This window comes from Schistocerca cancellata, chromosome 8 (genome assembly GCF_023864275.1).
Source record: "Schistocerca cancellata isolate TAMUIC-IGC-003103 chromosome 8, iqSchCanc2.1, whole genome shotgun sequence".
Taxonomy (NCBI): domain Eukaryota; kingdom Metazoa; phylum Arthropoda; class Insecta; order Orthoptera; family Acrididae; genus Schistocerca; species Schistocerca cancellata.
Window position 1 is genome coordinate 81262311 of NC_064633.1, and position 21798 is coordinate 81284108.

General features: G+C 47.7%; 32 non-coding genes across 32 annotated transcripts; all 32 read right to left on the reverse strand.

Moving 5' to 3' along the window:
- Positions 1 to 526: 526 nt before the first annotated feature.
- Trnat-agu (transfer RNA threonine (anticodon AGU)) lies at positions 527 to 598 on the reverse strand. Its single transcript has one exon. It is a non-coding gene; the product is annotated as a tRNA-Thr (tRNA).
- Positions 599 to 916: 318 nt separating this feature from the next.
- Positions 917 to 989, reverse strand: Trnak-cuu (transfer RNA lysine (anticodon CUU)). Its single transcript has one exon. It is a non-coding gene; the product is annotated as a tRNA-Lys (tRNA).
- A 439-nt stretch (positions 990 to 1428) lies between these two features.
- Positions 1429 to 1501, reverse strand: Trnar-ucg (transfer RNA arginine (anticodon UCG)). The gene has a single exon. It is a non-coding gene; the product is annotated as a tRNA-Arg (tRNA).
- A 552-nt stretch (positions 1502 to 2053) lies between these two features.
- Positions 2054 to 2125, reverse strand: Trnat-agu (transfer RNA threonine (anticodon AGU)). The gene has a single exon. It is a non-coding gene; the product is annotated as a tRNA-Thr (tRNA).
- Positions 2126 to 2443: 318 nt separating this feature from the next.
- Positions 2444 to 2516, reverse strand: Trnak-cuu (transfer RNA lysine (anticodon CUU)). The gene has a single exon. It is a non-coding gene; the product is annotated as a tRNA-Lys (tRNA).
- Positions 2517 to 2955: 439 nt separating this feature from the next.
- Trnar-ucg (transfer RNA arginine (anticodon UCG)) lies at positions 2956 to 3028 on the reverse strand. Its single transcript has one exon. It is a non-coding gene; the product is annotated as a tRNA-Arg (tRNA).
- Positions 3029 to 3570: 542 nt separating this feature from the next.
- On the reverse strand, positions 3571 to 3642 carry Trnat-agu (transfer RNA threonine (anticodon AGU)). Its single transcript has one exon. It is a non-coding gene; the product is annotated as a tRNA-Thr (tRNA).
- A 318-nt stretch (positions 3643 to 3960) lies between these two features.
- Trnak-cuu (transfer RNA lysine (anticodon CUU)) lies at positions 3961 to 4033 on the reverse strand. Its single transcript has one exon. It is a non-coding gene; the product is annotated as a tRNA-Lys (tRNA).
- Positions 4034 to 4472: 439 nt separating this feature from the next.
- Positions 4473 to 4545, reverse strand: Trnar-ucg (transfer RNA arginine (anticodon UCG)). Its single transcript has one exon. It is a non-coding gene; the product is annotated as a tRNA-Arg (tRNA).
- A 552-nt stretch (positions 4546 to 5097) lies between these two features.
- Trnat-agu (transfer RNA threonine (anticodon AGU)) lies at positions 5098 to 5169 on the reverse strand. Its single transcript has one exon. It is a non-coding gene; the product is annotated as a tRNA-Thr (tRNA).
- A 318-nt stretch (positions 5170 to 5487) lies between these two features.
- On the reverse strand, positions 5488 to 5560 carry Trnak-cuu (transfer RNA lysine (anticodon CUU)). Its single transcript has one exon. It is a non-coding gene; the product is annotated as a tRNA-Lys (tRNA).
- Positions 5561 to 5999: 439 nt separating this feature from the next.
- Trnar-ucg (transfer RNA arginine (anticodon UCG)) lies at positions 6000 to 6072 on the reverse strand. The gene has a single exon. It is a non-coding gene; the product is annotated as a tRNA-Arg (tRNA).
- Positions 6073 to 6614: 542 nt separating this feature from the next.
- Positions 6615 to 6686, reverse strand: Trnat-agu (transfer RNA threonine (anticodon AGU)). Its single transcript has one exon. It is a non-coding gene; the product is annotated as a tRNA-Thr (tRNA).
- A 318-nt stretch (positions 6687 to 7004) lies between these two features.
- On the reverse strand, positions 7005 to 7077 carry Trnak-cuu (transfer RNA lysine (anticodon CUU)). The gene has a single exon. It is a non-coding gene; the product is annotated as a tRNA-Lys (tRNA).
- A 439-nt stretch (positions 7078 to 7516) lies between these two features.
- Positions 7517 to 7589, reverse strand: Trnar-ucg (transfer RNA arginine (anticodon UCG)). Its single transcript has one exon. It is a non-coding gene; the product is annotated as a tRNA-Arg (tRNA).
- A 542-nt stretch (positions 7590 to 8131) lies between these two features.
- On the reverse strand, positions 8132 to 8203 carry Trnat-agu (transfer RNA threonine (anticodon AGU)). Its single transcript has one exon. It is a non-coding gene; the product is annotated as a tRNA-Thr (tRNA).
- A 318-nt stretch (positions 8204 to 8521) lies between these two features.
- Trnak-cuu (transfer RNA lysine (anticodon CUU)) lies at positions 8522 to 8594 on the reverse strand. The gene has a single exon. It is a non-coding gene; the product is annotated as a tRNA-Lys (tRNA).
- A 439-nt stretch (positions 8595 to 9033) lies between these two features.
- Trnar-ucg (transfer RNA arginine (anticodon UCG)) lies at positions 9034 to 9106 on the reverse strand. The gene has a single exon. It is a non-coding gene; the product is annotated as a tRNA-Arg (tRNA).
- Positions 9107 to 9653: 547 nt separating this feature from the next.
- Trnat-agu (transfer RNA threonine (anticodon AGU)) lies at positions 9654 to 9725 on the reverse strand. The gene has a single exon. It is a non-coding gene; the product is annotated as a tRNA-Thr (tRNA).
- Positions 9726 to 10043: 318 nt separating this feature from the next.
- Trnak-cuu (transfer RNA lysine (anticodon CUU)) lies at positions 10044 to 10116 on the reverse strand. The gene has a single exon. It is a non-coding gene; the product is annotated as a tRNA-Lys (tRNA).
- Positions 10117 to 10555: 439 nt separating this feature from the next.
- Positions 10556 to 10628, reverse strand: Trnar-ucg (transfer RNA arginine (anticodon UCG)). Its single transcript has one exon. It is a non-coding gene; the product is annotated as a tRNA-Arg (tRNA).
- Positions 10629 to 11170: 542 nt separating this feature from the next.
- On the reverse strand, positions 11171 to 11242 carry Trnat-agu (transfer RNA threonine (anticodon AGU)). Its single transcript has one exon. It is a non-coding gene; the product is annotated as a tRNA-Thr (tRNA).
- Positions 11243 to 11560: 318 nt separating this feature from the next.
- On the reverse strand, positions 11561 to 11633 carry Trnak-cuu (transfer RNA lysine (anticodon CUU)). Its single transcript has one exon. It is a non-coding gene; the product is annotated as a tRNA-Lys (tRNA).
- A 439-nt stretch (positions 11634 to 12072) lies between these two features.
- On the reverse strand, positions 12073 to 12145 carry Trnar-ucg (transfer RNA arginine (anticodon UCG)). The gene has a single exon. It is a non-coding gene; the product is annotated as a tRNA-Arg (tRNA).
- Positions 12146 to 12695: 550 nt separating this feature from the next.
- On the reverse strand, positions 12696 to 12767 carry Trnat-agu (transfer RNA threonine (anticodon AGU)). The gene has a single exon. It is a non-coding gene; the product is annotated as a tRNA-Thr (tRNA).
- Positions 12768 to 13085: 318 nt separating this feature from the next.
- On the reverse strand, positions 13086 to 13158 carry Trnak-cuu (transfer RNA lysine (anticodon CUU)). Its single transcript has one exon. It is a non-coding gene; the product is annotated as a tRNA-Lys (tRNA).
- A 439-nt stretch (positions 13159 to 13597) lies between these two features.
- Positions 13598 to 13670, reverse strand: Trnar-ucg (transfer RNA arginine (anticodon UCG)). The gene has a single exon. It is a non-coding gene; the product is annotated as a tRNA-Arg (tRNA).
- Positions 13671 to 19621: 5951 nt separating this feature from the next.
- On the reverse strand, positions 19622 to 19693 carry Trnat-agu (transfer RNA threonine (anticodon AGU)). The gene has a single exon. It is a non-coding gene; the product is annotated as a tRNA-Thr (tRNA).
- Positions 19694 to 20011: 318 nt separating this feature from the next.
- Positions 20012 to 20084, reverse strand: Trnak-cuu (transfer RNA lysine (anticodon CUU)). The gene has a single exon. It is a non-coding gene; the product is annotated as a tRNA-Lys (tRNA).
- Positions 20085 to 20523: 439 nt separating this feature from the next.
- Trnar-ucg (transfer RNA arginine (anticodon UCG)) lies at positions 20524 to 20596 on the reverse strand. Its single transcript has one exon. It is a non-coding gene; the product is annotated as a tRNA-Arg (tRNA).
- Positions 20597 to 21141: 545 nt separating this feature from the next.
- On the reverse strand, positions 21142 to 21213 carry Trnat-agu (transfer RNA threonine (anticodon AGU)). The gene has a single exon. It is a non-coding gene; the product is annotated as a tRNA-Thr (tRNA).
- Positions 21214 to 21531: 318 nt separating this feature from the next.
- Trnak-cuu (transfer RNA lysine (anticodon CUU)) lies at positions 21532 to 21604 on the reverse strand. Its single transcript has one exon. It is a non-coding gene; the product is annotated as a tRNA-Lys (tRNA).
- Between the last annotated feature and the right edge of the window lie 194 nt (positions 21605 to 21798).

The following is a 21798-nucleotide window of genomic DNA, read 5'->3' on the forward strand; positions in this document are numbered from 1 at the left end:
CACCTCATTTTCACCATTTGTACACTTGGCGGAATGAATTTCCCATCTTTGACCCAGTTCTCCATCTCAAATTTTAGTACTAAAAGTGCGACGCTACTTCTTGCTGTGTCCCATCGCAAGTTACATTCAAGCCCTTATGACGCTGATCAAACAAGAGGTGGCAAATCAGCTTCAATCGCTTAGTGCCATCTCAGTCGCTTGCGGAAGGTACCTCACCTTAAGTGATACAATGGCGAGTTGTCGCTATTACCAAAGCGCCGCCGCCGCCGCCGACGACGACGACGATGATAATCGCGAGGGTCTTTATCAGGGGTAGAAAATACATCACAAGAACTAAGTATTTCACGTCGGCATTCACCGGAGACTGCCAAAAGCAGCAGTGTCTGGTGCCCACTTTAATAGCACCATTCACACTATTCATTTGCGAGAGCATTTCTTAAATACCGCACCCATTCATAATTTTTTTTTATCCTTGACCGCTTTTTTCGAAAGGGCCACGGTGGGAGGGGCTGTTACAAAATTCATTTGCCTCCTGTGAGGATCGAACTCACGACCTCTGGTTTACTAGACCAGCGCTCTGCCACTGAGCTAAGGAGGCGCCTTCTAGCGCGCTTTTCGGGTACTTTGTTCTTACAGACTAGTGAATCGGAGCCCTTCAGCTCGAAACGCACCGCATGAGCGACCATTATTTGCATTTCGTTAGCACAGCTGCTGCTTTCCTACACATCTCACACCATATCGATGTACAAATTAAATTCCAAAACAAATTTATTTCATTTCAGAGTTACTTTCAGCTTCAAATACCGTTCCTCTGATATTCATCCGAAGCTAGGCATCGTCGTAACCCGTTACGTTCATCACGCAAGGCTCACGAGAGGGGCGCATGTTGGATCCGCGTAGACACAAAATTTTGAGGCGCCCAGCGTGGGGCTCGAACCCACGACCCTGAGATTAAGAGTCTCATGCTCTACCGACTGAGCTAGCCGGGCTGTACACAAGGGTTACGAGCCATACAATACTGATTTGACCTGCGTCCATCTATTGAAGATTCTTTTGACTACAGCTTATTTCCTGCTGCCACAAATCAGCTACAATCCTATTTAATGAAAAATTGTCTCCGAAAGGCATCAACTCTGCTTGAAATGATACGTGGCTATCAGCACCATTATTCAACACACATGCTCGACTGTGCGCAGACGCCTGTGGCGTAGCCCTTGGGTCCTGAATCAGATGCAGTAGTTGCAACAAAAACTCTCCTGAACGGCACTGTGCCGAAAATTTCGCTACAGATCACCCTTGTGTTGCTTGTGCTTCAGGTAGACGCCGGTTTTGCAGCCAGGAAGCGGACAGCAGCTACTTTCAACTAGTTTTGCAGTACTCAAACAACACACTAAAACAGCATGCATCTTTTGCAGAACAGGAAAAACTCGACCGTGACAGGATTCGAACCTGCAATCTTCGGATCCGAAGTCCGACGCCTTATCCATTAGGCCACACGGTCACTGGCGCAATATGCTTCCCCACACACACCTCATTTTCACCATTTGTACACTTGGCGGAATGAATTTCCCATCTTTGACCCAGTTCTCCATCTCAAATTTTAGTACTAAAAGTGCGACGCTACTTCTTGCTGTGTCCCATCGCAAGTTACATTCAAGCCCTTATGACGCTGATCAAACAAGAGGTGGCAAATCAGCTTCAATCGCTTAGTGCCATCTCAGTCGCTTGCGGAAGGTACCTCACCTTAAGTGATACAATGGCGAGTTGTCGCTATTACCAAAGCGCCGCCGCCGCCGCCGACGACGACGACGATGATAATCGCGAGGGTCTTTATCAGGGGTAGAAAATACATCACAAGAACTAAGTATTTCACGTCGGCATTCACCGGAGACTGCCAAAAGCAGCAGTGTCTGGTGCCCACTTTAATAGCACCATTCACACTATTCATTTGCGAGAGCATTTCTTAAATACCGCACCCATTCATAATTTTTTTTTATCCTTGACCGCTTTTTTCGAAAGGGCCACGGTGGGAGGGGCTGTTACAAAATTCATTTGCCTCCTGTGAGGATCGAACTCACGATCTCTGGTTTACTAGACCAGCGCTCTGCCACTGAGCTAAGGAGGCGCCTTCTAGCGCGCTTTTCGGGTACTTTGTTCTTACAGACTAGTGAATCGGAGCCCTTCAGCTCGAAACGCACCGCATGAGCGACCATTATTTGCATTTCGTTAGCACAGCTGCTGCTTTCCTACACATCTCACACCATATCGATGTACAAATTAAATTCGAAAACAAATTTATTTCATTTCAGAGTTACTTTCAGCTTCAAATACCGTTCCTCTGATATTCATCCGAAGCTAGGCATCGTCGTAACCCGTTACGTTCATCACGCAAGGCTCACGAGAGGGGCGCATGTTGGATCCGCGTAGACACAAAATTTTGAGGCGCCCAGCGTGGGGCTCGAACCCACGACCCTGAGATTAAGAGTCTCATGCTCTACCGACTGAGCTAGCCGGGCTGTACACAAGGGTTACGAGCCATACAATACTGATTTGACCTGCGACCATCTATTGAAGATTCTTTTGACTACAGCTTATTTCCTGCTGCCACAAATCAGCTACAATCCTATTTAATGAAAAATTGTCTCCGAAAGGCATCAACTCTGCTTGAAATGATACGTGGCTATCAGCACCATTATTCAACACACATGCTCGACTGTGCGCAGACGCCTGTGGCGTAGCCCTTGGGTCCTGAATCAGATGCAGTAGTTGCAACAAAAACTCTCCTGAACGGCACTGTGCCGAAAATTTCGCTACAGATCACCCTTGTGTTGCTTGTGCTTCAGGTAGACGCCGGTTTTGCAGCCAGGAAGCGGACAGCAGCTACTTTCAACTAGTTTTGCAGTACTCAAACAACACACTAAAACAGCATGCATCTTTTGCAGAACAGGAAAAACTCGACCGTGACAGGATTCGAACCTGCAATCTTCGGATCCGAAGTCCGACGCCTTATCCATTAGGCCACACGGTCACTGGCGCAATATGCTTCCCCACACACACCTCATTTTCACCATTTGTACACTTGGCGGAATGAATTTCCCATCTTTGACCCAGTTCTCCATCTCAAATTTTAGTACTAAAAGTGCGACGCTACTTCTTGCTGTGTCCCATCGCAAGTTACATTCAAGCCCTTATGACGCTGATCAAACAAGAGGTGGCAAATCAGCTTCAATCGCTTAGTGCCATCTCAGTCGCTTGCGGAAGGTACCTCACCTTAAGTGATACAATGGCGAGTTGTCGCTATTACCAAAGCGCCGCCGCCGACGACGACGATGATAATCGCGAGGGTCTTTATCAGGGGTAGAAAATACATCACAAGAACTAAGTATTTCACGTCGGCATTCACCGGAGACTGCCAAAAGCAGCAGTGTCTGGTGCCCACTTTAATAGCACCATTCACACTATTCATTTGCGAGAGCATTTCTTAAATACCGCACCCATTCATAATTTTTTTTATCCTTGACCGCTTTTTTCGAAAGGGCCACGGTGGGAGGGGCTGTTACAAAATTCATTTGCCTCCTGTGAGGATCGAACTCACGACCTCTGGTTTACTAGACCAGCGCTCTGCCACTGAGCTAAGGAGGCGCCTCCTAGCGCGCTTTTCGGGTACTTTGTTCTTACAGACTAGTGAATCGGAGCCCTTCAGCTCGAAACGCACCGCATGAGCGACCATTATTTGCATTTCGTTAGCACAGCTGCTGCTTTCCTACACATCTCACACCATATCGATGTACAAATTAAATTCCAAAACAAATTTATTTCATTTCAGAGTTACTTTCAGCTTCAAATACCGTTCCTCTGATATTCATCCGAAGCTAGGCATCGTCGTAACCCGTTACGTTCATCACGCAAGGCTCACGAGAGGGGCGCATGTTGGATCCGCGTAGACACAAAATTTTGAGGCGCCCAGCGTGGGGCTCGAACCCACGACCCTGAGATTAAGAGTCTCATGCTCTACCGACTGAGCTAGCCGGGCTGTACACAAGGGTTACGAGCCATACAATACTGATTTGACCTGCGTCCATCTATTGAAGATTCTTTTGACTACAGCTTATTTCCTGCTGCCACAAATCAGCTACAATCCTATTTAATGAAAAATTGTCTCCGAAAGGCATCAACTCTGCTTGAAATGATACGTGGCTATCAGCACCATTATTCAACACACATGCTCGACTGTGCGCAGACGCCTGTGGCGTAGCCCTTGGGTCCTGAATCAGATGCAGTAGTTGCAACAAAAACTCTCCTGAACGGCACTGTGCCGAAAATTTCGCTACAGATCACCCTTGTGTTGCTTGTGCTTCAGGTAGACGCCGGTTTTGCAGCCAGGAAGCGGACAGCAGCTACTTTCAACTAGTTTTGCAGTACTCAAACAACACACTAAAACAGCATGCATCTTTTGCAGAACAGGAAAAACTCGACCGTGACAGGATTCGAACCTGCAATCTTCGGATCCGAAGTCCGACGCCTTATCCATTAGGCCACACGGTCACTGGCGCAATATGCTTCCCCACACACACCTCATTTTCACCATTTGTACACTTGGCGGAATGAATTTCCCATCTTTGACCCAGTTCTCCATCTCAAATTTTAGTACTAAAAGTGCGACGCTACTTCTTGCTGTGTCCCATCGCAAGTTACATTCAAGCCCTTATGACGCTGATCAAACAAGAGGTGGCAAATCAGCTTCAATCGCTTAGTGCCATCTCAGTCGCTTGCGGAAGGTACCTCACCTTAAGTGATACAATGGCGAGTTGTCGCTATTACCAAAGCGCCGCCGCCGCCGCCGACGACGACGACGATGATAATCGCGAGGGTCTTTATCAGGGGTAGAAAATACATCACAAGAACTAAGTATTTCACGTCGGCATTCACCGGAGACTGCCAAAAGCAGCAGTGTCTGGTGCCCACTTTAATAGCACCATTCACACTATTCATTTGCGAGAGCATTTCTTAAATACCGCACCCATTCATAATTTTTTTTTATCCTTGACCGCTTTTTTCGAAAGGGCCACGGTGGGAGGGGCTGTTACAAAATTCATTTGCCTCCTGTGAGGATCGAACTCACGATCTCTGGTTTACTAGACCAGCGCTCTGCCACTGAGCTAAGGAGGCGCCTTCTAGCGCGCTTTTCGGGTACTTTGTTCTTACAGACTAGTGAATCGGAGCCCTTCAGCTCGAAACGCACCGCATGAGCGACCATTATTTGCATTTCGTTAGCACAGCTGCTGCTTTCCTACACATCTCACACCATATCGATGTACAAATTAAATTCGAAAACAAATTTATTTCATTTCAGAGTTACTTTCAGCTTCAAATACCGTTCCTCTGATATTCATCCGAAGCTAGGCATCGTCGTAACCCGTTACGTTCATCACGCAAGGCTCACGAGAGGGGCGCATGTTGGATCCGCGTAGACACAAAATTTTGAGGCGCCCAGCGTGGGGCTCGAACCCACGACCCTGAGATTAAGAGTCTCATGCTCTACCGACTGAGCTAGCCGGGCTGTACACAAGGGTTACGAGCCATACAATACTGATTTGACCTGCGACCATCTATTGAAGATTCTTTTGACTACAGCTTATTTCCTGCTGCCACAAATCAGCTACAATCCTATTTAATGAAAAATTGTCTCCGAAAGGCATCAACTCTGCTTGAAATGATACGTGGCTATCAGCACCATTATTCAACACACATGCTCGACTGTGCGCAGACGCCTGTGGCGTAGCCCTTGGGTCCTGAATCAGATGCAGTAGTTGCAACAAAAACTCTCCTGAACGGCACTGTGCCGAAAATTTCGCTACAGATCACCCTTGTGTTGCTTGTGCTTCAGGTAGACGCCGGTTTTGCAGCCAGGAAGCGGACAGCAGCTACTTTCAACTAGTTTTGCAGTACTCAAACAACACACTAAAACAGCATGCATCTTTTGCAGAACAGGAAAAACTCGACCGTGACAGGATTCGAACCTGCAATCTTCGGATCCGAAGTCCGACGCCTTATCCATTAGGCCACACGGTCACTGGCGCAATATGCTTCCCCACACACACCTCATTTTCACCATTTGTACACTTGGCGGAATGAATTTCCCATCTTTGACCCAGTTCTCCATCTCAAATTTTAGTACTAAAAGTGCGACGCTACTTCTTGCTGTGTCCCATCGCAAGTTACATTCAAGCCCTTATGACGCTGATCAAACAAGAGGTGGCAAATCAGCTTCAATCGCTTAGTGCCATCTCAGTCGCTTGCGGAAGGTACCTCACCTTAAGTGATACAATGGCGAGTTGTCGCTATTACCAAAGCGCCGCCGCCGACGACGACGATGATAATCGCGAGGGTCTTTATCAGGGGTAGAAAATACATCACAAGAACTAAGTATTTCACGTCGGCATTCACCGGAGACTGCCAAAAGCAGCAGTGTCTGGTGCCCACTTTAATAGCACCATTCACACTATTCATTTGCGAGAGCATTTCTTAAATACCGCACCCATTCATAATTTTTTTTATCCTTGACCGCTTTTTTCGAAAGGGCCACGGTGGGAGGGGCTGTTACAAAATTCATTTGCCTCCTGTGAGGATCGAACTCACGACCTCTGGTTTACTAGACCAGCGCTCTGCCACTGAGCTAAGGAGGCGCCTCCTAGCGCGCTTTTCGGGTACTTTGTTCTTACAGACTAGTGAATCGGAGCCCTTCAGCTCGAAACGCACCGCATGAGCGACCATTATTTGCATTTCGTTAGCACAGCTGCTGCTTTCCTACACATCTCACACCATATCGATGTACAAATTAAATTCCAAAACAAATTTATTTCATTTCAGAGTTACTTTCAGCTTCAAATACCGTTCCTCTGATATTCATCCGAAGCTAGGCATCGTCGTAACCCGTTACGTTCATCACGCAAGGCTCACGAGAGGGGCGCATGTTGGATCCGCGTAGACACAAAATTTTGAGCCGCCCAGCGTGGGGCTCGAACCCACGACCCTGAGATTAAGAGTCTCATGCTCTACTGACTGAGCTAGCCGGGCTGTACACAAGGGTTACGAGCCATACAATACTGATTTGACCTGCGACCATCTATTGAAGATTCTTTTGACTACAGCTTATTTCCTGCTGCCACAAATCAGCTACAATCCTATTTAATGAAAAATTGTCTCCGAAAGGCATCAAATCTGCTTGAAATGATACGTGGCTATCAGCACCATTATTCAACACACATGCTCGACTGTGCGCAGACGCCTGTGGCGTAGCCCTTGGGTCCTGAATCAGATGCAGTAGTTGCAACAAAAACTCTCCTGAACGGCACTGTGCCGAAAATTTCGCTACAGATCACCCTTGTGTTGCTTGTGCTTCAGGTAGACGCCGGTTTTGCAGCCAGGAAGCGGACAGCAGCTACTTTCAACTAGTTTTGCAGTACTCAAACAACACACTAAAACAGCATGCATCTTTTGCAGAACAGGAAAAACTCGACCGTGACAGGATTCGAACCTGCAATCTTCGGATCCGAAGTCCGACGCCTTATCCATTAGGCCACACGGTCACTGGCGCAATATGCTTCCCCACACACACCTCATTTTCACCATTTGTACACTTGGCGGAATGAATTTCCCATCTTTGACCCAGTTCTCCATCTCAACTTTTAGTACTAAAAGTGCGACGCTACTTCTTGCTGTGTCCCATCGCAAGTTACATTCAAGCCCTTATGACGCTGATCAAACAAGAGGTGGCAAATCAGCTTCAATCGTTTAGTGCCATCTCAGTCGCTTGCGGAAGGTACCTCACCTTAAGTGATACAATGGCGAGTTGTCGCTATTACCAAAGCGCCGCCGCCGACGACGACGATGATAATCGCGAGGGTCTTTATCAGGGGTAGAAAATACATCACAAGAACTAAGTATTTCACGTCGGCATTCACCGGAGACTGCCAAAAGCAGCAGTGTCTGGTGCCCACTTTAATAGCACCATTCACACTATTCATTTGCGAGAGCATTTCTTAAATACCGCACCCATTCATAATTTTTTTTATCCTTGACCGCTTTTTTCGAAAGGGCCACGGTGGGAGGGGCTGTTACAAAATTCATTTGCCTCCTGTGAGGATCGAACTCACGACCTCTGGTTTACTAGACCAGCGCTCTGCCACTGAGCTAAGGAGGCGCCTCCTAGCGCGCTTTTCGGGTACTTTGTTCTTACAGACTAGTGAATCGGAGCCCTTCAGCTCGAAACGCACCGCATGAGCGACCATTATTTGCATTTCGTTAGCACAGCTGCTGCTTTCCTACACATCTCACACCATATCAATGTACAAATTAAATTCCAAAACAAATTTATTTCATTTCAGAGTTACTTTCAGCTTCAAATACCGTTCCTCTGATATTCATCCGAAGCTAGGCATCGTCGTAACCCGTTACGTTCATCACGCAAGGCTCACGAGAGGGGCGCATGTTGGATCCGCGTAGACACAAAATTTTGAGCCGCCCAGCGTGGGGCTCGAACCCACGACCCTGAGATTAAGAGTCTCATGCTCTACCGACTGAGCTAGTCGGGCTGTACACAGGGGTTACGAGCCATACAATACTGATTTGACCTGCGACCATCTATTGAAGATTCTTTTGACTACAGCTTATTTCCTGCTGCCACAAATCAGCTACAATCCTATTTAATGAAAAATTGTCTCCGAAAGGCATCAAATCTGCTTGAAATGATACGTGGCTATCAGCACCATTATTCAACACACATGCTCGACTGTGCGCAGACGCCTGTGGCGTAGCCCTTGGGTCCTGAATCAGATGCAGTAGTTGCAACAAAAACTCTCCTGAACGGCACTGTGCCGAAAATTTCGCTACAGATCACCCTTGTGTTGCTTGTGCTTCAGGTAGACGCCGGTTTTGCAGCCAGGAAGCGGACAGCAGCTACTTTCAACTAGTTTTGCAGTACTCAAACAACACACTAAAACAGCATGCATCTTTTGCAGAACAGGAAAAACTCGACCGTGACAGGATTCGAACCTGCGATCTTCGGATCCGAAGTCCGACGCCTTATCCATTAGGCCACACGGTCACTGGCGCAATATGCTTCCCCACACACACCTCATTTTCACCATTTGTACACTTGGCGGAATGAATTTCCCATCTTTGACCCAGTTCTCCATCTCAAATTTTAGTACTAAAAGTGCGACGCTACTTCTTGCTGTGTCCCATCGCAAGTTACATTCAAGCCCTTATGACGCTGATCAAACAAGAGGTGGCAAATCAGCTTCAATCGCTTAGTGCCATCTCAGTCGCTTGCGGAAGGTACCTCAAGTGATACAATGGCGTGTTGTCGCTATTACCAAAGCGCCGCCGCCGCCGCCGACGACGACGACGATGATAATCGCGAGGGTCTTTATCAGGGGTAGAAAATACATCACAAGAACTAAGTATTTCACGTCGGCATTCACCGGAGACTGCCAAAAGCAGCAGTGTCTGGTGCCCAGTTTAATAGCACCATTCACACTATTCATTTGCGAGAGCATTTCTTAAATACCGCACCCATTCATAATTTTTTTTTATCCTTGACCGCTTTTTTCGAAAGGGCCACGGTGGGAGGGGCTGTTACAAAATTCATTTGCCTCCTGTGAGGATCGAACTCACGATCTCTGGTTTACTAGACCAGCGCTCTGCCACTGAGCTAAGGAGGCGCCTTCTAGCGCGCTTTTCGGGTACTTTGTTCTTACAGACTAGTGAATCGGAGCCCTTCAGCTCGAAACGCACCGCATGAGCGACCATTATTTGCATTTCGTTAGCACAGCTGCTGCTTTCCTACACATCTCACACCATATCGATGTACAAATTAAATTCGAAAACAAATTTATTTCATTTCAGAGTTACTTTCAGCTTCAAATACCGTTCCTCTGATATTCATCCGAAGCTAGGCATCGTCGTAACCCGTTACGTTCATCACGCAAGGCTCACGAGAGGGGCGCATGTTGGATCCGCGTAGACACAAAATTTTGAGGCGCCCAGCGTGGGGCTCGAACCCACGACCCTGAGATTAAGAGTCTCATGCTCTACCGACTGAGCTAGCCGGGCTGTACACAAGGGTTACGAGCCATACAATACTGATTTGACCTGCGACCATCTATTGAAGATTCTTTTGACTACAGCTTATTTCCTGCTGCCACAAATCAGCTACAATCCTATTTAATGAAAAATTGTCTCCGAAAGGCATCAACTCTGCTTGAAATGATACGTGGCTATCAGCACCATTATTCAACACACATGCTCGACTGTGCGCAGACGCCTGTGGCGTAGCCCTTGGGTCCTGAATCAGATGCAGTAGTTGCAACAAAAACTCTCCTGAACGGCACTGTGCCGAAAATTTCGCTACAGATCACCCTTGTGTTGCTTGTGCTTCAGGTAGACGCCGGTTTTGCAGCCAGGAAGCGGACAGCAGCTACTTTCAACTAGTTTTGCAGTACTCAAACAACACACTAAAACAGCATGCATCTTTTGCAGAACAGGAAAAACTCGACCGTGACAGGATTCGAACCTGCAATCTTCGGATCCGAAGTCCGACGCCTTATCCATTAGGCCACACGGTCACTGGCGCAATATGCTTCCCCACACACACCTCATTTTCACCATTTGTACACTTGGCGGAATGAATTTCCCATCTTTGACCCAGTTCTCCATCTCAAATTTTAGTACTAAAAGTGCGACGCTACTTCTTGCTGTGTCCCATCGCAAGTTACATTCAAGCCCTTATGACGCTGATCAAACAAGAGGTGGCAAATCAGCTTCAATCGCTTAGTGCCATCTCAGTCGCTTGCGGAAGGTACCTCACCTTAAGTGATACAATGGCGAGTTGTCGCTATTACCAAAGCGCCGCCGCCGACGACGACGATGATAATCGCGAGGGTCTTTATCAGGGGTAGAAAATACATCACAAGAACTAAGTATTTCACGTCGGCATTCACCGGAGACTGCCAAAAGCAGCAGTGTCTGGTGCCCACTTTAATAGCACCATTCACACTATTCATTTGCGAGAGCATTTCTTAAATACCGCACCCATTCATAATTTTTTTTATCCTTGACCGCTTTTTTCGAAAGGGCCACGGTGGGAGGGGCTGTTACAAAATTCATTTGCCTCCTGTGAGGATCGAACTCACGACCTCTGGTTTACTAGACCAGCGCTCTGCCACTGAGCTAAGGAGGCGCCTCCTAGCGCGCTTTTCGGGTACTTTGTTCTTACAGACTAGTGAATCGGAGCCCTTCAGCTCGAAACGCACCGCATGAGCGACCATTATTTGCATTTCGTTAGCACAGCTGCTGCTTTCCTACACATCTCACACCATATCAATGTACAAATTAAATTCCAAAACAAATTTATTTCATTTCAGAGTTACTTTCAGCTTCAAATACCGTTCCTCTGATATTCATCCGAAGCTAGGCATCGTCGTAACCCGTTACGTTCATCACGCAAGGCTCACGAGAGGGGCGCATGTTGGATCCGCGTAGACACAAAATTTTGAGCCGCCCAGCGTGGGGCTCGAACCCACGACCCTGAGATTAAGAGTCTCATGCTCTACCGACTGAGCTAGTCGGGCTGTACACAGGGGTTACGAGCCATACAATACTGATTTGACCTGCGACCATCTATTGAAGATTCTTTTGACTACAGCTTATTTCCTGCTGCCACAAATCAGCTACAATCCTATTTAATGAAAAATTGTCTCCGAAAGGCATCAAATCTGCTTGAAATGATACGTGGCTATCAGCACCATTATTCAACACACATGCTCGACTGTGCGCAGACGCCTGTGGCGTAGCCCTTGGGTCCTGAATCAGATGCAGTAGTTGCAACAAAAACTCTCCTGAACGGCACTGTGCCGAAAATTTCGCTACAGATCACCCTTGTGTTGCTTGTGCTTCAGGTAGACGCCGGTTTTGCAGCCAGGAAGCGGACAGCAGCTACTTTCAACTAGTTTTGCAGTACTCAAACAACACACTAAAACAGCATGCATCTTTTGCAGAACAGGAAAAACTCGACCGTGACAGGATTCGAACCTGCGATCTTCGGATCCGAAGTCCGACGCCTTATCCATTAGGCCACACGGTCACTGGCGCAATATGCTTCCCCACACACACCTCATTTTCACCATTTGTACACTTGGCGGAATGAATTTCCCATCTTTGACCCAGTTCTCCATCTCAAATTTTAGTACTAAAAGTGCGACGCTACTTCTTGCTGTGTCCCATCGCAAGTTACATTCAAGCCCTTATGACGCTGATCAAACAAGAGGTGGCAAATCAGCTTCAATCGCTTAGTGCCATCTCAGTCGCTTGCGGAAGGTACCTCACCTTAAGTGATACAATGGCGAGTTGTCGCTATTACCAAAGCGCCGCCGCCGCCGACGACGACGACGACGATGATAATCGCGAGGGTCTTTATCAGGGGTAGAAAATACATCACAAGAACTAAGTATTTCACGTCGGCATTCACCGGAGACTGCCAAAAGCAGCAGTGTCTGGTGCCCACTTTAATAGCACCATTCACACTATACATTTGCGAGAGCATTTCTTAAATACCGCACCCATTCATAATTTATTTATCCTTGACCGCTTTTTTCGAAAGGGCCACGGTGGGAGGGGCTGTTATAAAATTCATTTGCCTCCTGTGAGGATCGAACTCACGACCTCTGGTTTACTAGACCAGCGCTCTGCCACTGAGCTAAGGAGGCGCCTCCTAGCGCGCTTTTCGGGTACTTTGTTCTTACAGACTAGTGATTCGGAGCCCTTCAGCTCGAAACGTACCGCATGAGCGACCATTATTTGCATTTCGTTAGCACAGCTGCTGCTTTCCTACACATCTCACACCATATCGATGTACAAATTAAATTCCAAAACAAATTTATTTCATTTCAGAGTTACTTTCAGCTTCAAATACCGTTCCTCTGATATTCATCCGAAGCTAGGCATCGTCGTAACCCGTTACGTTCATCACGCAAGGCTCACGAGAGGGGCGCATGTTGGATCCGCGTAGACACAAAATTTTGAGCCGCCCAGCGTGGGGCTCGAACCCACGACCCTGAGATTAAGAGTCTCATGCTCTACCGACTGAGCTAGCCGGGCTGTACACAAGGGTTACGAGCCATACAATACTGATTTGACCTGCGACCATCTATTGAAGATTCTTTTGACTACAGCTTATTTCCTGCTGCCACAAATCAGCTACAATCCTATTTAATGAAAAATTGTCTCCGAAAGGCATCAAATCTGCTTGAAATGATACGTGGCTATCAGCACCATTATTCAACACACATGCTCGACTGTGCGCAGACGCCTGTGGCGTAGCCCTTGGGTCCTGAATCAGATGCAGTAGTTGCAACAAAAACTCTCCTGAACGGCACTGTGCCGAAAATTTCGCTACAGATCACCCTTGTGTTGCTTGTGCTTCAGGTAGACGCCGGTTTTGCAGCCAGGAAGCGGACAGCAGCTACTTTCAACTAGTTTTGCAGTACTCAAACAACACACTAAAACAGCATGCATCTTTTGCAGAACAGGAAAAACTCGACCGTGACAGGATTCGAACCTGCAATCTTCGGATCCGAAGTCCGACGCCTTATCCATTAGGCCACACGGTCACTGGCGCAATATGCTTCCCCACACACACCTCATTTTCACCATTTGTACACTTGGCGGAATGAATTTCCCATCTTTGACCCAGTTCTCCATCTCAAATTTTAGTACTAAAAGTGCGACGCTACTTCTTGCTGTGTCCCATCGCAAGTTACATTCAAGCCCTTATGACGCTGATCAAACAAGAGGTGGCAAATCAGCTTCAATCGCTTAGTGCCATCTCAGTCGCTTGCGGAAGGTACCTCACCTTAAGTGATACAATGGCGAGTTGTCGCTATTACCAAAGCGCCGCCGCCGCCGCCGACGACGACGACGACGATGATAATCGCGAGGGTCTTTATCAGGGGTAGAAAATACATCACAAGAACTAAGTATTTCACGTCGGCATTCACCGGAGACTGCCAAAAGCAGCAGTGTCTGGTGCCCACTTTAATAGCACCATTCACACTATTCATTTGCGAGAGCATTTCTTAAATACCGCACCCATTCATAATTTATTTATCCTTGACCGCTTTTTTCGAAAGGGCCACGGTGGGAGGGGCTGTTATAAAATTCATTTGCCTCCTGTGAGGATCGAACTCACGACCTCTGGTTTACTAGACCAGCGCTCTGCCACTTTTTTTTTTTTTTTTTTTTTTTAATAGAACTAGAGGTGTCCTTCAGATTCAGGGCTGTGGAAACAAAGTGGGCAGGGGTCGAATCCCGAGGCCTGGCCACGATGTCGCCACTGTCCCGTCTCCGAATGGTACCTGCACAAGGGCATTGGAACTTTTATACTGTCCTGTTACTTGGCCTCATTGTTGTTCATCTGCAGCCAAAAGTTCCACGAAAACTGCAGTCCTGGCGTAAAATGAAATGAAAGAAATAAAAGAAGGACGACACGGGATAGTTGCAATCCAGAAATATCATAAAAATATGGCGCTCATGGGCGACGTTATCCAACACCCTCTCTTTCGAACGTCAGGGTAAGCATGTTGGCAAAGTCATCGCGGAGACGTGGCAATCGCAAGCGGGTCCAGTAAGCAGTAAGCATGTACTGCTGAAACGCTAGGCGTTCATCCTCCTCATGACAAGTGACGACAAAATGTACAAAATGGCCAATCAACCACATGACTGTATTAAGCTTCGTCCGCGGAAAGAAATAAGAATCGGGCCGTACGATGATATCAATGGTATAAGCGGCTTCAGCAGACCTAGTTACAAAAGCCAGTTGTTTCCTGAGCCAACGCCAATTGGCAAGGTGGCCACAACAGGCGAATCGATGCTCAAGGGTATCCAGGAGACCACACCGTGTACATTTGTCCGTGTCAGAAAGACCAATGCGGTGCAGTCGTACATTTGTGGGGATCAAATTATTAATTACCCTATACCACGTGGACGTCACGGCCATTGAGTGGATCGGCAAACTAACATTCTTCCAGACGTTCCTCCAGGAGACAGATGGAGACGCTAGTTCTATTGGATTGGGACCGTCCTGCCCCTTCCAGCGGGCAATCAAACACTTGGTCGTTGGCACAGGTCGCCGCAAAAAGACGTCACCGAGGTAGCTCACCGCAATATAAAATTCCCGGATGTGCTTCAACTTAAAATTGAGGCGACCGACGTCGACAGGTGGAGCAAGGCTCCCCGGACGCACGACAGTAAAAAGCTTGGACGTAATGGAACACACTTCTTGTGTGACAATGAGAGTCGTACGGCGGACGTACAACGCTGACGCCTTGCGAGTAATGTCAGAGAGGCCCAAACCTCCGGAGAGACGCGGTTTCGTCATAACCTCGTAACGTAACTTGAATAGATGGCCCTTCCATATAAACCTGCTGGACAATTGGCGCAACCTTTTCGCCACCATCAGGGGAAGTGGGAACAGCTGAGCAACATAATAGGATTTACATAAAACGTACATGTCTAAAATGCGAACTTTTTGCAAAATGTTAAGAGAACGCTGCTCATGGACCATCAGAGCACCCTGTATCTTCTCGGTGACAGATTTCCAATTGAGAGCCGCCATTTTGAGAGGACACCGATCAACGATAATCCCCAAGGACGTATGGCGATCGACAAAAGTGGCCCAAGGTACATCAACACCGCGAAATCCTCGAATGTCAAGGATCTTGCATTTGCCGTGATTAAGACGTGCTCCAGAGACACGACAGTAAGTATCAACTGCCCCTTTCAACAACGGGATATCTGTACGCTGACGGAGTAGAACAACGACATCATCCGCGTATGCCTTAATAGTGAGGTTCCCACCAGAGAGGGTCATACCCTGAAGCTTGAGAGCAATGGTCCGAAGCAGTGGTTCCAGGGACAACACGAATAAGGACATAGAGAGCGGACTGCCCTGAGGCACCCCGCGGCGGATATCAATGGGCGGCGTCAGCTGCCCATTGACAGACACCCGGGCAGTTATTCCCCTATACAAGTTGCCAAGAACACCACGGGACGAAGCGTTAAAACCTATTGTACCTAAAACACGATCTAAAAACACATGATTAACGTGATCAAAAGCCTTATAAAAATCTAGGAAAGCAAAGGCACACTGAACATTGGTAACCGCCGCAACCGAGACAACATCCCGATATTCGGCTACAGGGGTCAGAATAGATCTATCATTTAAACAACATTGATGTGCACCAATCACATCCCGAAGCAGTGAAGATAATCGGCTATTGAGCGCTCTAGCAGCCGTCTTGTAGTCGAAGTTCAGCAATGTGAGCGGACGAAGATTGGCAGCAGATAAACGACCAGAGGACTTAGGAATTAAAACAATTTTCCCTACTTTAAAATCGGCAGGCACATCCATCCCCCTGACAATCTCATTTAAAATCTGCGTAAAAGTGCCGCCCAAAAGAGGCCAAAAACGAAGATAAAATTCTTTAGGTAGGCCGTCTGGACCCGGCGATTTACCAGACGGAGAGCGAGCAATAAAATCGAAAACATCATCGACCTGGAACTCCCGGAGAAAGTCGCCGTTCGCATCAGGCGCGATCGTCGCAGTAAGATCTCCAAGAACATCATCCGCAAGGGACTCCCCAGAATCATCGGCAGAATACAGACTAGTGTAATACTGATGGAGAGCTCGAACCATTTCCTCCTGTACAACAAGCTGCCGTCCATCATCCACCGTAAGAGAAGAGATAAAGGAGCGACGACGACGAGTCTGATGCCGTAGCAGGTGGTACAAAGATGTCAGCTCACCTGCAACGAGAGAGGGAGGTTTCGACTTAACTCGCAGGCCATCCATCTGTCGTCGTTTGAGGGTCAAGAGCTTGGCTTTAATACGACGAACATCATGGATCCGCAGAGGAGAGGTATCTGCTGCGTCATAGAGGTCACGCAGGACAGAGTAGTAAAATTCGTACGTGGTCTTAAACTCACGCGCCCTTGCAGCACAGTAAAAAATCAAAGTCTGACGAATCTTGGGCTTGGCAAACGCAGTCCACCAAACCAGCAAGGAGGGGTAACGCGGGACAGAGCGAAGACAGCGCTCCCACACGCCACGCATAACATCATCCATATCACTGTCGGCAAGGTGGGAAACATTTAACATCCACTGGGAACGATAAAGGTGTGCAGGTTGGCGATTAAAATTGACAGTTGCAGTAAAAGCACAATGGTCAGAAAAACTATTAGGAATCACATCGACAGTAAGAATTTTATCACATAAAAAATCAGATAAATAGAATCTGTCGAGTCTACTGCATGAGGATGCGGTAAAAAACGTAAACTTCACCAGGGTTGGATATTTGTGTTCCCAAACATCCCGCAGGTGCATCGTACGAACCAAGTCATGTAAATCTCGGCAATAATTAAAATTTGGGGACTGATCTTCAGGGCGTAAAACACAATTAAAATCGCCTCCTAACAGGAGGCTGCGAGGGCTCTTGCGCAAAAGATAAATAATCTCTTCCTTATAAAAACGCGACCGAGCCACAGTGTGACCCGAACCAGAGGGGGCATACAAAACAACAAGGCTGAGATCAAAAAGACGACAACCAATCCCACGGCCAGAGTCAAGGAATTCAACGTCAGTAATAGGAATACCTTCTCGAAAGAAAAGAGCAGTTCCTGTTGAATATTCCGGTGCGACATTAAAAACAGTTTGAAAACCAGGTAGAGAGAGATCAGAAAACAAAACTTCCTGCAAAAACACGACGTCCGCACAGGAGTCGTAAATAAACTGCCGCAAAGAGGCAATGCGAACGTCGGACTCAATGCGGTTAACATTTAAGGTAAGAAAGGTGTATGCTTGAACCATGGAGAGAAAAGCGAGAGAAGAAATCACCTACACCGACGCACCAACGTCACAGTCCATAGCAGGGGAGACGGAGGAATCCGAGAGAGGGGGACTGCTACCCCGTTCCGCGGATCCCTTACGCTTCGGTTTTTTACGAACAGCATTGACGTTCGGCTGAACGCGTAACTTGCGACGGCTGACGGGCAAGGAGGCTTCAGCCGCCGGTGACGTAGGAGGGTCAAGATCTGTATCCGACACCACCCGCGCCGGTCCACATTCGGGATCCGGGGTCGCGGGGGAAACATCCGACGAAACGGACTGGTCGACACCTACGCTAGCATCCGGCAAACATGGACTACACGGGTGCGAAACTTGAGCAGGAAGGTCCGAAGGCGGAAAGGTGGAAGGAAGCGGAGCAGCTCCGCCGGCAGAGGTGTGGGGCAGCGAAGCAGGAAGTTGGTGCGGCTCCACTTGTTGTGACAACGAAATCGGTTCGGAAGACGGCGCCAACTCGCCCGACCGACGATCCGACGCGAGAGAAGCCGCATCGGAGGCCGGGGGGGCGGCAGCAGCCGCCACCGGAACCGCTACCTCAGGAGGGCAAGGAGCATCGACATTACTCTGCGGCGCGGAGGATGCTGGTCGCTCGGACTGGAGCATCTCAGGGAGATCCTCATCTGTGCTATTCCCATCTTGTGCGCGACGCCGTTTATGATTCAAAAGCGGCACACCCACAGGAGGAGCAGATGGAACATCAGATTTAGCCCGCAAAGGAGGAAAGTCTGTGTCAGGGGTATGCAAAACCGGTGGCGGGGTGCTACTACCATTGGACTGGTCTACACCAAGAGCAGAACCACCTGCAGCGAGTTCAGCGACCGTTAACTTGCGACGCTGCTCGAGAGAATTTTTTAAAACAAAAACCCTTCGCGGACAGTTGGTACGCACGTGTCCACTCTCATTGCACAAAAAACAGGTACCAACCTGACCACTATATGTAACGTGGACACGATATCCACCGATCTGCAGGTGAGACGGAATATTCTGCTTCACGTGCATTTCGACCGAGCGAATACCACTGTAACATTGCAGGCGATGTTGGCTGGACCAGCGTTCAAGACGAATACTTTTAACATCACCATACTTGAGTAAACACTCCTTAAGATAAACATTATCCACCTCCGGCGGAAGGTTGTATACACGAACACTGGTATACGTGATAGAAGCATTGGAAAGCAGTACGGTACTTACAGAATCATCCCGATGCCGAAAGAGAACCTGATGACCAAATTTGGAAAGAATTCTATCAACTTGAAGGGGGTCCATAAACTTAACAAAGAATACATACAGCTCGGTATCAAAATAAGCAGTGTGCACCTGATCCGAATTAATACCAAATGTGTCTACCAACCAATCATGGACCTCAAGGGAACTAGGTTGCACATGGCGGGTTGACTTGTCAAATGCAAAACTGACTGTAGCCTGGCGAGGAATTACCTGAGACGACATGGTTAAACGATGCGGTCGAAACCGCTACACAGAACACACGTAAAGAAGCACAATAAGAAACACCAAGGACAAACCAACGACGTAGAAACACGCACAGAAGTTACAACACAACACGTAAACAAACGATATTCCACTATACGTAACGCTACGGCGGAGCGGAAGACTAAGCACGTCCACACTGCACGGCGTCTGAAGCGGAACTAAAAATTCATTTGCCTTCTGTGAGGATCGAACTCACGACCTCTGGTTTACTAGACCAGCGCTCTGCCACTGAGCTAAGGAGGCGCCTCCTAGCGCGCTTTTCGGGTACTTTGTTCTTACAGACTAGTGATTCGGAGCCCTTCAGCTCGAAACGTACCGCATGAGCGACCATTATTTGCATTTCGTTAGCACAGCTGCTGCTTTCCTACACATCTCACACCATATCGATGTACAAATTAAATTCCAAAACAAATTTATTTCATTTCAGAGTTACTTTCAGCTTCAAATACCGTTCCTCTGATATTCATCCGAAGCTAGGCATCGTCGTAACCCGTTACGTTCATCACGCAAGGCTCACGAGAGGGGCGCATGTTGGATCCGCGTAGACACAAAATTTTGAGCCGCCCAGCGTGGGGCTCGAACCCACGACCCTGAGATTAAGAGTATCATGCTCTACCGACTGAGCTAGCCGGGCTGTACACAAGGGTTACGAGCCATACAATACTGATTTGACCTGCGACCATCTATTGAAGATTCTTTTGACTACAGCTTATTTCCTGCTGCCACAAATCAGCTACAATCCTATTTAATGAAAAATTGTCTCCGAAAGGCATCAAATCTGCTTGAAATGATACGTGGCTATCAGCACCATTATTCAACACACATGCTCGACTGTGCGCAGACGCCTGTGGCGTAGCCCTTGGGTCCTGAATCAGATGCAGTAGTTGCAACAAAAACTCTCCTGAACGGCACTGTGCCGAAAATTTCGCTACAGATCACCCTTGTGTTGCTTGTGCTTCAGGTAGACGCCGGTTTTGCAGCCAGGAAGCGGACAGCAGCTACTTTCAACTAGTTTTGCAGTACTCAAACAACACACTAAAACAGCATGCATCTTTTGCAGAACAGGAAAAACTCGACCGTGACAGGATTCGAACCTGCAATCTTCGGATCCGAAGTCCGACGCCTTATCCATTAGGCCACACGGTCACTGGCGCAATATGCTTCCCCACACACACCTCATTTTCACCATTTGTACACTTGGCGGAATGAATTTCCCATCTTTGACCCAGTTCTCCATCTCAAATTTTAGTACTAAAAGTGCGACGCTACTTCTTGCTGTGTCCCATCGCAAGTTACATTCAAGCCCTTATGACGCTGATCAAACAAGAGGTGGCAAATCAGCTTCAATCGCTTAGTGCCATCTCAGTCGCTTGCGGAAGGTACCTCACCTTAAGTGATACAATGGCGAGTTGTCGCTATTACAAAAGCGCCGCCGCCGCCGACGACGACGATGATAATCGCGAGGGTCTTTATCAGGGGTAGAAAATACATCACAAGACCTAAGTATTTCACGTCGGCATTCACCGGAGACTGCCAAAAGCAGCAGTGTCTGGTGCCCACTTTAATAGCACCATTCACACTATTCATTTGCGAGAGCATTTCTTAAATACCGCACCCATTCATAATTTTTTTTATCCTTGACCGCTTTTTTCGAAAGGGCCACGGTGGGAGGGGCTGTTACAAAATTCATTTGCCTCCTGTGAGGATCGAACTCACGACCTCTGGTTTACTAGACCAGCGCTCTGCCACTGAGCTAAGGAGGCACCTCCTAGCGCGCTTTTCGGGTACTTTGTTCTTACAGACTAGTGAATCGGAGCCCTTCAGCTCGAAACGCACCGCATGAGCGACCATTATTTGCATTTCGTTAGCACAGCTGCTGCTTTCCTACACATCTCACACCATATCGATGTACAAATTAAATTCCAAAACAAATTTATTTCATTTCAGAGTTACTTTCACCTTCAAATACCGTTCCTCTGATATTCATCCGAAGCTAGGCATCGTCGTAACCCGTTACGTTCATCACGCAAGGCTCACGAGAGGGGCGCATGTTGGATCCGCGTAGACACAAAATTTTGAGCCGCCCAGCGTGGGGCTCGAACCCACGACCCTGAGATTAAGAGTCTCATGCTCTACCGACTGAGCTAGCCGGGCTGTACACAACGGTTACGAGCCATACAATACTGATTTGACCTGTGACCATCTATTGAAGATTCTATTGACTACAGCTTATTTCCTGCTGCCACAAATCAGCTACAATCCTATTTAATGAAAAATTGTCTCCGAAAGGCATCAAATCTGCTTGAAATGATACGTGGCTATCAGCACCATTATTCAACACACATGCT